This window comes from Mchenga conophoros, linkage group LG4 (genome assembly GCF_057382185.1).
Source record: "Mchenga conophoros isolate Kocher_MC1m ecotype Shallow Benthic linkage group LG4, M_conophoros_male_GT1.1, whole genome shotgun sequence".
Lineage (NCBI taxonomy): Eukaryota > Metazoa > Chordata > Actinopteri > Cichliformes > Cichlidae > Mchenga > Mchenga conophoros.
This window is the reverse complement of record NC_140529.1, coordinates 5,133,799-5,146,304: the sequence shown is the minus strand read 5'-3', so window position 1 is coordinate 5,146,304 and position 12,506 is coordinate 5,133,799.

Genomic DNA, 12,506 nt, shown 5'->3' with positions numbered 1-12,506 from the left:
ATATGAAGTCCACTCTTTTTTAAAATATTTAATAAAGTCTTCATCTTTAAGCAGTGATGTATTAAATCTCCAGTTCTTACTTGGCGTAGTATTATTCTTGTGCATTAGTGTTCGCGATACAGGAGCATGATCGCTGACAGCTATAGGGTGAATCTCTGTGTCTGAAATGTCACTCAGCAGTGAGCTGCTGACCAAAAGATAATCCAGACGAGAGTAGGAGTGATGGACATGTGAGAAAAAAGTATATTCCTTACTGGTGGGGTGAAGGGAGTGCCATGCTCCAAAGGGTATAATACTTACTGCTAAGAATTATTGTTCCAGCAAAGAAATAATCAACTAAAAACAAATTCCCTGACGTTTGGTGACAAGTAATAAGGTTATATAATGCAGGTAGTGATGTTTTTTAACGTCAGCAGGCTCTTTGGTAGCAAAATACCTAAAATGACTGATCTAAAATTCTAGTTCTACTCTACATTCTAAAGTACATTCAGATCCAGTGCCCATTACAGAGGTTTTTTTCATGAAGTTCTAGAAATGTACTGTAGGTGAAGATACAAAAATAATTACCCAAGTGTTAAAATCACGTATTATCTGTGAGACAATACAATTAAAACATGGGAAACTGATCTGATCTGTTAGCATCTACCAAGAGGCAAATGTCAGAATTTTTACCTTTTTGTAGGTAAAAATTGTTGACAAAGAATATTTGTTTCTTGTTAGTTTCGCTGCAACCAAAAGACTGACCAGGAAAATACAGGGATGGGTAATATACCATTCAGCACTTTCATGAGAGTAAAGTCATAGCAGCCCTCAGTCTGCCCACTGAAGCAAGGGCCTGCTTTGCAGGTATCAGTTAGGTAGAAAACAAAAAGCGCAGAAAAAAGTGCTTTTATGAATAGGTGAATGAGTCAAGTTGTAGAAAGTGCTCTGAGTGCTCAGCATATCACATCTTCACCTGTCTGTATTACCTGTCTCCACTAGTTACTGGTGATCTGTTGTTGACACATAGGATATTAAACACGTACGTAACAGTAATCAGTATGTAGCTTTTTAGGTGATAATCATAATATCAGATTGGGGCAGCTCTAGGACTTAGTCCATCTGTACCCCTGTTCAGCCCAGTTTAATCTGAGCTGCATTTAACACCAACAATAACTCATATAGAGCTGCTCATCACAAGATTGTGGCTTTTGTGTGTCCTGATCATTCTAGTAAGCTGCTTTGCTCATCTGCCCCCCCCCCCCCCCTTTTTTTTTCAAGGTTCAAGGTTCAAGGTTCTTTATTTGTCACATGCATAGTTATACAAGTATAACACACAGTGAAATGTAGCCTGACACGCTCCTCGACATGTGCAAAAATTGGGGGGGGGGGGGGGGGGGGTAGAGGAAGAACATTATATATATATATATATATATATATATATATATATATATATATATATATATAGTATATACACTGGGTGAATGTGCAGTAGTAGCAGCAAGCAGGTGAATTCTGTACATTAATATGAATAGACATCTGACTATTTTACAGGATAGACAATATAAACATATTTAAAATTAAAGGAATTGAAATGTACATTGTGCCTTGGTTTAGTGTCTGGAAGAGTCCTGACTCAGTCAATTATAGATGATGTGAGAGGGCGGGTGTGTGTGTTTAGGGCACGGATGGCTTGGGGATAGAAGCTCCTCTTGAGTCTCTCTGTCCTTGCCCGGAAGATGCGGAACCTTCTACCAGATTGCAGAAGTTGGAACAGTTTGTTGCCAGGATGGGACGGGTCCTTCAGTATCTGCGCTGCTCTAGTCCGGCATCTCCTGGTGTAGGTGTCCTGAAGCGGGGGGAGAGCAATCCTGCAGCAGCGTTCTGCTGTACGGATCACTCTCTGGAGAGCTTTTTGGTCCTTCACACAGCTGTTCCCAAACCACGATGTCATGTTCTGTGTGAGGATGCTCTCCACAGCGCCTGTATAGAAAATCCTGAGGATCTTTGGAGAGACCCTGAACTTCCTCAGTTGTCGTAGGTGATACAGGCGCTGCCTAGCCTTTTTGGTCTGGACCTGAATGTGGGCAGCCCATGTCAGGTCTGAGGAGATGTGGACACCAAGATACTTGAAGGACTGCACCCTCTCCACTGGAGCTCCATTGATGATAATGGGCTTGTAGTCTCTGTGCTGACCCCTTCTGAAGTCCACCACCAGCTCCTTGGTCTTGCTGACGTTCAGCTGGAGGTGGTTGTCCTGGCACCACGATGCCATATTCTTCACTTCATCCATGTAGGCCGCCTCATCGTTGTTGGAGATGGCACCCAACACCACTGTGTCGTCAGCAAACTTCACAATGGTGTTGGAGCCATGGGTGGCCACACAGTCTGAAGTGTAGAGGGAGTAGAGCAGTGGCGAGAGGACACATCCCTGAGGTGCTCCTGTGTTGATGGTGATGCTGTTGGAGAAGCACCTGCCCACCCTCACCACCTGAGTTCTGCCAGTGAGGAAGTCCAACACCCATGCACACAGACGGCTGTTAAGTCCCAGATCCCTCAGCTTTGTGAACAGTCTGCAGGGCACTATTGTGTTAAACGCTGAGCTGTAATCAACAAACAGCATTCGCACATAGTTACCCTGTTTCTTGTCCACGTGGCTGAGTGTGGTGTGTAGGACGTGGGCGATGGCATCCTCTGTGGATCTGTTGGATCTGTAGGCGAACTGCAGCGGATCTGTGGTCTGGGATGGAGGAGGAGATGATGTTCTTCAGCAGCCTCTCAAATCTTGGTCCAAGATGGCGCTGGAGTGACGGCAGCCTTTCCAAGTAGCTCTGCAACACCGCACCTTTTTTGTTAACTTTAACTTTTTTAGACTAGGCTTTTCAAACTTTTTTTCACCTTCCTCTACTTATACCTCTTAGATATAGCGATACAAGATGGATAATGCACTTTCAAAACTTCTGGAACCAGATGGTAAATGGTAAATGGCCTGTATTTGTATAGCGCTTTTCTAGTCCCTAAGGACCCCAAAGCGCTTTACACAACCTGTCATCCACCCATTCACACACACATTCACACACCAGCTCCTTCATCTATTCGAGAGCGGAGCTGCTGGCACTAAGAACAAAGGGACAGACCGGCATGCGACACAACATCCCGACCGAACTAAAGAGGAGCTACAGAGGCTGCAAAGCTGGAGCGAGGAGAGCGGATCACCGGAGGCGATTCAAACCATCAATCCCGACAGTGATCATGGGCAACGTGAACTCGTTACAGAATAAGATTGACGAACTGTGCGCTCTGAACAACCACAGACTATACCGTGAGTGCAGCTTGTTTATCTTCACGGAGACGTGGCTAACCGAGCTAACGCCGCAGGCTAACATAGACCTATGCGGTTTCACATCCGTGAGAGCCGATAGGGACACGCAGGCCAGCGGGAAAAGCAGAGGTGGGGGACTCATTGTCTACGTTAACAACAGATACTGTAACCCTGGACACGTCTCCGTTAAAGTTTCGGTATGCCGTCCGGACCTGGAGCTGCTAGCTGTTAGCTTGCGGCCATATTATCTACCTCGGGAGTTCAGTCATGTGATCTGTGTGTGTGTTTACATCCCTCCGAGGGCCGACGCAACAGCTGCCTGTGAGAAAATACACACAGTCACAGCAAGACTTCAGACACAAAACCCCGAGGCTTTCATTATTATATCTGGAGACTTTAACCATGCCACACTGGACTCTACTCTGGCTGCTTTTCACCAGTTTGTGAATTGTCCCACAAGGAGCAACAGGACAATTGACCTACTGTATGCTAATGTGAGAGATGCATACAGAGCCACCCCCCTCCCCCCACTAGGGAAGTCAGACCACAACCTGGTTTACCTACAGCCACAATACACACCCCTCGTCCAAAGGCAACATGTCACAACGCGCTCCATCCGGAGATGGACCCCAGAAAAGGAGGATGCTCTGAGAGACTGCTATGACACCACAGACTGGGATGTGCTCCTGAGCCCACATGGTGAGGACATAGAGGGGGCGACACACTGTCTTACAGACTACCTCAACTTTTGTGTGGACACAGTCGCCCCTGCTAAGACGGTACGGTGTTATCCTAATAACAAACCGTGGGTAACACAGGAAGTCAAAGCTGTCCTCAACATGAAGAAGAAGGCTTTCAGGAGCAAAGTGAAGGAGGAGATGAAAGCAGCACAGCGGGAGGTGAAACGCTGCCTGAGGGAAGCAAAGGACACCTACAGGAGGAAGGTGGAGCAGAAGTTGGAGAGGAACAATATGAGGGAGGTCTGGAATGGTGTGAAAACCATCACAGGCCACAACACCAAGAAAAGCACAGTGGGGGGGACTGTGGAGAAGGCAAACGAACTCAACAACTTCTTCAACAGGTTTGACCAGCCCACAACCCCCCCACCCTCACCCTCACCTTCACTACAGAGTCCTCTCCCCACTCTCCTGCCTCCCTCGCTTCCCCCCCTTCCTGACACCATGACACCCCCCTCCTCCAATCAGCAGCAAGACATCTCCCCCCCTCCCCTCCTCCCAAACATCTCCCAGTGTCACAGTGGATCAGGTCAGGAGGCAACTGAGGAAGCTTCGCCCCAGAAAGGCAGCAGGCCCAGACAAGGTGTGTCCTAGGATGCTTAAGGCATGTGCTGCTGAACTTGGGGAGCCGCTACAACGAGTCTTCAACCTCAGTCTGCGACTGGGGAGAGTGCCCGCCCTATGGAAGACATCCTGCATCGTCCCGGTCCCTAAAAGGAACCGGCCCAATGAGCTGAATGACTTCCGACCGGTGGCACTGACGTCACATCTTATGAAGACTCTAGAGCGGCTCTTCCTCAACTTCCTCCGACCACAGGTACAACATGCCCAGGACCCACTACAGTTTGCATACAAGGCGGGTGTCGGAGTGGAGGATGCCATCCTGTACCTCCTACACAGAGCCCACTCACACCTGGATGAGGGAAAAGGCACGGTCAGGATACTGTTTCTTGACTTTTCCAGTGCCTTTAATACCATCCGGCCCTGTATGCTTCAGGAAAAACTGAACAGGATGGAGGTGGACCCCTGCCTGGTGGCTTGGATCTCCGACTACCTCACCGACAGACCACAGTACGTCAGGCTGAAGGACATCACGTCTGACACAGTGGTCAGCAGCACAGGAGCACCACAGGGAACTGTGCTGTCCCCCCTTCTCTTCACCCTGTACACCTCTGACTTCTGCTACAACTCTGAATTATGCCATATTCAGAAGTTTGCAGATGACACGGCCATCATGGGGTGTATCTGGGATGATCAGGAAGAGGAGTACAGAAGTCTGGTGAGGAACTTTGTCGCATGGAGTCACACAAACCACCTGCAACTCAACACCTCAAAGACTAAGGAACTGGTTGTGGACTTCGGGAGGTCCAGAGAAGGTCCACTGCCGGTTCAGACAGAGGGGGAGGAGGTGGAGGTGGTCAACAAGTACAAGTACCTCGGGCTGTGGGTGGACAATAAACTGGACTGGTCATGCAACACAGAGCACCTGTATAAAAAAAGCCCAAAGCCGACTGTACTTCCTCAGGAGGCTGAGGTCTTTTAACATCTGCAGGAAGCTCCTGAGGATGTTTTACCAGTCGGTGGTTGCTGGAGTACTTTTCTATGCTGTGGTGTGCTGGGGGAGCAGCACAGCAAAGAAGGACTCATCCAGGCTGGAGAAACTGATCAGGAGGGCTAGCTCTGTGGTCGGCATGAAGCTGGACACTCTGGTGACAGTGGCAGAGAAAAGGACATTAAAGAAACTGATGGACATTATGGACAATGCTGGGCATCCTCTGCACACGGCCATAAACAATCAGAAGAGTCTGTTCAGTGACAGGTTGCTTCTCCCCAAGACAAGAACTAACAGACTTAAAAACTCCTTTGTCCCACACGCCATCAGACTGTTTAACTCCTCTCTGGAGGGGAGAGGGAGGGGAAACAGGAGGACAAAGGAGGGGGGAACAACTAAGCTGTAGTGCCTCTGCACCTCACTGTACAATACCTTGTGCAATACTTTTTGTAAATAGTCAACAGTGCAATAGACTCAATACTTGAAATGTGCAATTCACTTGTATTTTTATTTTTTATTCCTATTTATTCTATTTATCCCCTTTGTATATTTTATTTATATTTGTCTCTGTATTTATATATGTGTGTGTGTGTGTGTGTGTGTGTGTGTGTGTGTGTGTGTGTGTGTATATATATATATATATATATATATAACAATTCTGTAACTGTAACTTCGGTCGTTGCTGTGCTTTTTGGAAGTCGAATTTCCCAGAGGAACCCACCCGAGGGATTAATAAAGTTCTATCTTATCTTAAACACCTTCATTACTACCGAGGTCAGTGCAACTGGCCGGTAATCGTTCAGGGATGAGGGTTTGCTGTTCTTGGGCACAGGGATGATGGTGGATCTTTTGAAGCATGTGGGGACCACAGACTTCGCCAGGGACTCGTTGAAGATGTAAGTGAACACACCCGCTAGCTGGTCAGCACAGCAGTGCAGCAGACGGCCGGTGATGCCGTCTGGCCCCGCCGCTTTCCTTGTGTTCACTCTCCTCAGTGCCGCTCGGACGTCATGCTCCGCGATGCTGGTCACCGGTCTCTCGCTGATGACGTCACTGTCCTCGGTAGTCAGGCGGTAGATAGCATTAGCCACCTGGCTAACCTTGAAACGGGCGTAGAACCGATTCAGCTCGTTGGTGAATGCAGAGTCGGCGTTGATCGGCGCAGTGTCCCTGGCTTTGTAGTCCGTAATGGTGCGTAGTCCGTGCCACATACTCCGTGTGTCGCCCTGGTGGAAGCGGGACTCCACACGTTCCCGGTGCCGGCGTTTGGCATCTCTCACCGCACGCCGCACGCCGTATGAGGCCGCTTTTTTTCCAAATCCAACAAAAGTGGTATCAAACGTTTGTGCTACATTTGTGCTGGTTTGTGCTGCAAAACATTTTGTTTGTGCCACTATCATTTTAAAGATAATAATAAAAATTTCTAGAGGTCATCAGAAGTCAACCAGCAGGTTGTTGTTGCTGCACCACTTGGCCAGATGTTTAGCTTCATTCCTGTAGTAGGCCTCATCATTGTTGCTGACGTGACCTACCACAGTTGTTTCGTCTGCAAACTTGATGAAAAGGTTGGAGCTGTGTGATGGTGTGCAGTCGTGGGTAAGCAGAGTAAAGAGAAGGGGGCTCAACACACATCCTTGGGGAGTCCCCGTATTCAGTGTTCTTGGGCTGGAGGTGTTGCTGCCGACCCGTACTGTCTGCTGTCTTCCTGTCAGGAAATCCAGCATCCAGTTACACAGTGGGGTGCTGATCCCCAGCAGATCCAGTTTGTGAATGAGTTACTAGGTAATGATGGTGTTGAATGCTGAACTGAAGTCTATGAACAGCATTCTAACATATGAGTCTCTAGTGTTCAGATGTGTGAGGGCTGAGTGAAGGGCAGTTGAAATTGTATCATCGGTTGAGCGTTTTGACTGGTATCCAGGTTGGGGGAAAGAGATAATTTGATTTGATGCATGACTAACTGTTCAAAGCAATTCATAATGATGGAGGTGAGTGCAACCGGACGGTAGTCCTTAAAGCAGGAGATAGATGACTTCTTTGGTACACTAATGATGGTGGAGGCTTCAGTGCATGTGGGAACGACAGCCTGACCCTAATGATGTGTCAAAGATGTCTGTGAAGGCATTTGTGAGTTCCACAGCATAGCTCGTCCAAGGATATTATCAGGACCTGGAGCTTTGCATGTATTGATTTTGGCAAGGGATCTCCACACACTGTCTGGGGATTATGTCGCCACGGTTTGCAGAGTGGGCTTGTAGTCTGTGATGGTTTGTATTGCCTCTGATGGCACGTGACAGGTTTGTCCTTGCTGTTCTTAGGCTCACCTAATCCCCAGCTCTGAAGGCTGCATTTCTCAACTTTAGGAGCCTTTAGAACTCACCTGTGAGCCATGGTTTCTGATTGGTAATAGTCCTGGTCTAGGTGACATCATCGATGCATTTTGGGATGTAGGCAGTGACAGTTTCTGTATATTCCTGAAAGTCTGTGGTGTTGTTGTGTGTCGCAGACTGTTTAAAGATCTCCCAGTCTGTAGTGGAAAAGCAGTCTTGCAGTGCCTCTGAGGACCCTTCTGGCCACACACGTACCTGCTTACGAACTGGTTTGGTGACTTTGACCAGGGGCCTGTATGCTGGCATTAGCACAACAGTGATGTGATCAGAGGCACCAAGGTGGGGGAGGGAGAGGCCTTTGTAATCTCCTCTCTGGGTGGTGAAAACATTGTCCACAAAACAATGACACAAATGAACATAATGACACCACAGGGAAAGAGAAACTAAACACATTGAAAAAGACACTCAAGACTAGGGATGGGTATCGTTTAGGTTTTATCCGATACCGGTGCCAAACCGGTACTTTTGAAACGGTGCCGGTGCTTAAACGGTGCTCAAACCGGTGCTTAAAGAATGGAGAACACAAAATTGGTCCAAAAACCTCTCATGTTCAGCTGTTTTTTTGTAAAAAGGTAACAATGTTAGCCTTTTCTGCAGCTATGGGGCATATATGGTATCACTCTTGGCTGGAAGCAGTGCTTAAACAATGGAAAAAACACAAACTTTGTCCAAAACCTCTCATGTTTAACTGTTTTCCGCTTTTTCTTTGGTCATTTTAGCCTTTTTGGCCAGGGTGAAGGGAGTATCTGCCATCAAACAAGAAGACAGCCGCATGTAGCTATGATGATGTTTGCTAGTTCACCTTACATGCATTAATGTAATAACGTGGTTAGCCTACTCAACGTAAATTACACACGAACAACATTAAGCTACTCACGCAGAGAAGAACGGCTGCTGCTGCATCATCATCCTCATCATTTCTGCTACACTGGCAGGGCTAGGGGCCAGGACTCTCCTCTTCGGGTTTTTGGGGGATGTTGCTCCGGGTCCAATAACAGGCACCACACCCACAGTAGATGCGCTCGGTGTGAGGTCTCGCAGCAAGCTATCAAATACGGCGCATTTTTCGGCTTTTAAAAAAAACGCTATGCATTGCCAGGTGTTTCATCAGATTCGAGGTGTTACCTCCTTTGACAGTATCACAGTATCAGCTTAAAGCACTTGTTGCAGGCTGCTGAGTTTGCATCTTTTGCTGTGAAGTACAGCCAGACTTTTGACCGCTTCGCCTTGGGCATTTTTAATCTGTAGCTCTGCTCTAAAAGAACGTACGTACCTGGCCCCGCCTACTATCCTCGGAAACGTAAAATGATTGGCTAGAATCTAAAGTGTATCACAGCTCAGGAAAAAAAAGCACCGAAATAAAGCACCGAAATGTGCGCTGCTTTTCGGTCTGGTTACTACCGTTTATGTCAGAACCGGTGCCATCAAGGCACTGGATACCGGTACCCATCCCTACTCAAGACTCTTTCAAAATAAACCAAGAAAAACTGAGAAAATAACAATAATCAAAGAATAAAACTAGAACACACAAAACACTGTGTCGTAGACCCAGTACCATGACAACATGGTACTGGGTTGCCTCCCTGGCTGCTGTGTCAGTGGGGATGGTGTTCGCTCTATGTTGTAGCGTCCTGATGACACCCAGTTTATGCTCCAGTGGATGATGAGATACTGATCCGTATGCGTAGGTTTACGGTACACGTCAGCTTTTAGATGTCCCCTATTAATGATGGAAATCTCACAGTCTAAGAAGGCTAACCTGCCACTTTCATATCCTCCCTACTGAATTTGATGTGTTGGTCCACCAAATGTGATCCGTAAATTTTGGTATGTCCTGAGATTTGATTTTCACCCTGGTGTCATCCGCATACCTGAACCAATGACTTGGTGGTGTTCCTGGGTAGGATAACTGTCACGGTACTGGGTCTGAGACCCAGTGTTTTGTGTATTTTTGTTTTATTTTGTTGATTATTGTATTTAACTCTGTTTCCTGTTTTATTCTGAAAGGGTATGGTGTGTTTTTGTCATTGTGTTTAGCTTCACTTCCCTGTGACATCATTATGTTTAATTTCAGTCAGTTGTTTCCCCATGTGTTCTCACTTCCCCTGATTACCTCCTGTGTATTTAAGTCCTCTGTTTTCTGTGCTTCATTGTCAGGTCGTCCGTTTTCCTACACCATAGTCTGTTAAATCCAGAATTGAATTCAAAATCCTGCTCCTCACATACAAGGTCTTAAATAATCAGGCCCCATCTTATCTTAATGACCTTGTAGTACCATATCACCCTATTAGAGCGCTCCGCTCTCGCTCTGCAGGCCTACTTGTTGTTCCTAGAGTATTTAAAAGTAGAATGGGAGGGAGAGCCTTCAGTTTTCAGGCCCCTCTTCTGTGGAACCAGCTTCCAGTTTGGATTCGGGAGACAGACACTATCTCTACTTTTAAGATTAGGCTTAAAACTTTCCTTTTTGCTAAAGCATATAGTTAGGGCTGGACCAGGTGACCCTGAATCCTCCCTTTGTTATGCTGCAATAGATGTAGGCTGCCGGGGGATTCCCATGATGCATTGAGTTTTTCCTTTCCAGTCACCTTTCTCACTCACTATGTATTAATAGACCTCTCTGCATTGAATCATATCTGTTATTAACCTCTGTCTCTCTTCCACAGCATGTCTTTATCCTGTCTTCCTTCTCTCACCCCAACCGGTCGCAGCAGATGGCCGCCCCTCCCTGAGCCTGGTTCTGCCGGAGGTTTCTTCCTGTTAAAAGGGAGTTTTTCCTTCCCACTGTCGCCAAAGTGCTTGCTCATAGGGGGTCATATGATTGTTGGGTTTTTCTCTGTATCTATGAAGCGCCTTGAGGCGACTTTTGTTGTGATTTGGCGCTATATAAATAAAATTGAATTGAATTGAATTGAATAGTCTCGTCATAGCTTTTATAATTTGGTCACCATTTCATAGCCTGTCCTCAGTTTAGTAGTTACTGTTTTTACCTCAGCGTTCATTGAATAGAATGAATGCTTTATTGGCCATATGCAGGTTGCCCCGCAGAGGAATAGGACTACCTCCAACGCTTCCGTGACTGGGATGTAAGTGAAGAGAGATATAACGTCTCTCTTCACTGTACAGGTCCTGTTTATAAGATTGGGGAAACCTGCAGTCAGCTGAGACTGAAGAAAGGTTTCTCCCACTGAAAACACTACGTCCAGATGAACAGAATCAACCTTTTGGGATTTACTTACCTGGATGATTAACCCTCTGGGCTCTATCCTGGCCATTTGTGGCCAGTTCACTTTTCTTTTTTCAACCATTTTTGTTCTGTTAATGGAATGAAACTTCCCAAAGGTGTGTATTTTTTTCAGATTTTTTAATTTTCAACATCAGCTCCTTAATAATGTCAATAATATTCACTATACACCAAATTGTTCCTCTTGACTCTATCGTGACCATTTTGGCCAATTGAAACCCATTATAACCACCTTTTTTGATCCCTTGTTATTGGCAGTACTATATCATGCGATTTAGATAAAATTGCTTTCATTCTAAACTCAACACATGAAAGTTGTAGTGTTGTGGAAGTTTTCCATTTAATAAAGCCCACAGACGAGCAGTGAGCGTAGTAATAATCTGACTGATATTCAAAGGGTATAATATCTGAATTTGAATTATATTTTGGCTTTCATGACTAGGACTGGTGCTAATTTAAAAAATCAAGTCAATGAAAGTAGAAAAATGTTTTAATATATATTAATTTTATAGTATTTTGTAAACGCAAACAGGGGGTGGCCATTTTTGGCCACGAACAAGCTGAGAGGGAGTGTTTTTGTTTTTCTGTCACTGCAAAAAAAACAAAACAAAGATGCATAAAACTCATTGATACTTTTAATTATTGCTACACATCTAACCTCCGTCATGGTTAGAAAATAAATCAGTTTGCATTTGGGATTTTATGCTTTTATCTAGGGCTGGGTATCGTCACTGATTTCTAGAATCGATTCAATTCCGATTCACAAGGTCCCGAATCGATTCGATCCACGATTCGATTTAATTCAATTTAATTCGATTTGATTCGATTCTGGGAAATTTTGACAGTCAGAAATATTATAATTCAGATCAGTACATTTACATATTTTTGTATATATTAAAAGGAAGCTGACACACGCAAGACTTTATCAAAGGTGTGAGCGTCACAGCAGAGGCCTTTGTGTCAAAGTAGCTGAAGATAAAACACAGAAAAACATGAAGGTGATTTTCCTGTTCTGGGATTTTATAAAAATATTCTGCAGTACATCAAAAACGAAATAAAACCATTAATCAACATATGAACATCACCTCTGAAGTTACAGCGGTTTTATTAGAGACACGGCTAAGCGTTTTGCATTTTGCTTAATTTTAAAAAGTTTAAATTTGTTCAATATTGAACGGCAGAAATTAGGTTTACTTTTCGGAAGTAAGTAAAAGGGAAAAAAAAAACGTCGGCCGACAGCCTGTAAACAACAGTAGACTGGTGCGTAACAAGCAAGCGAATAATA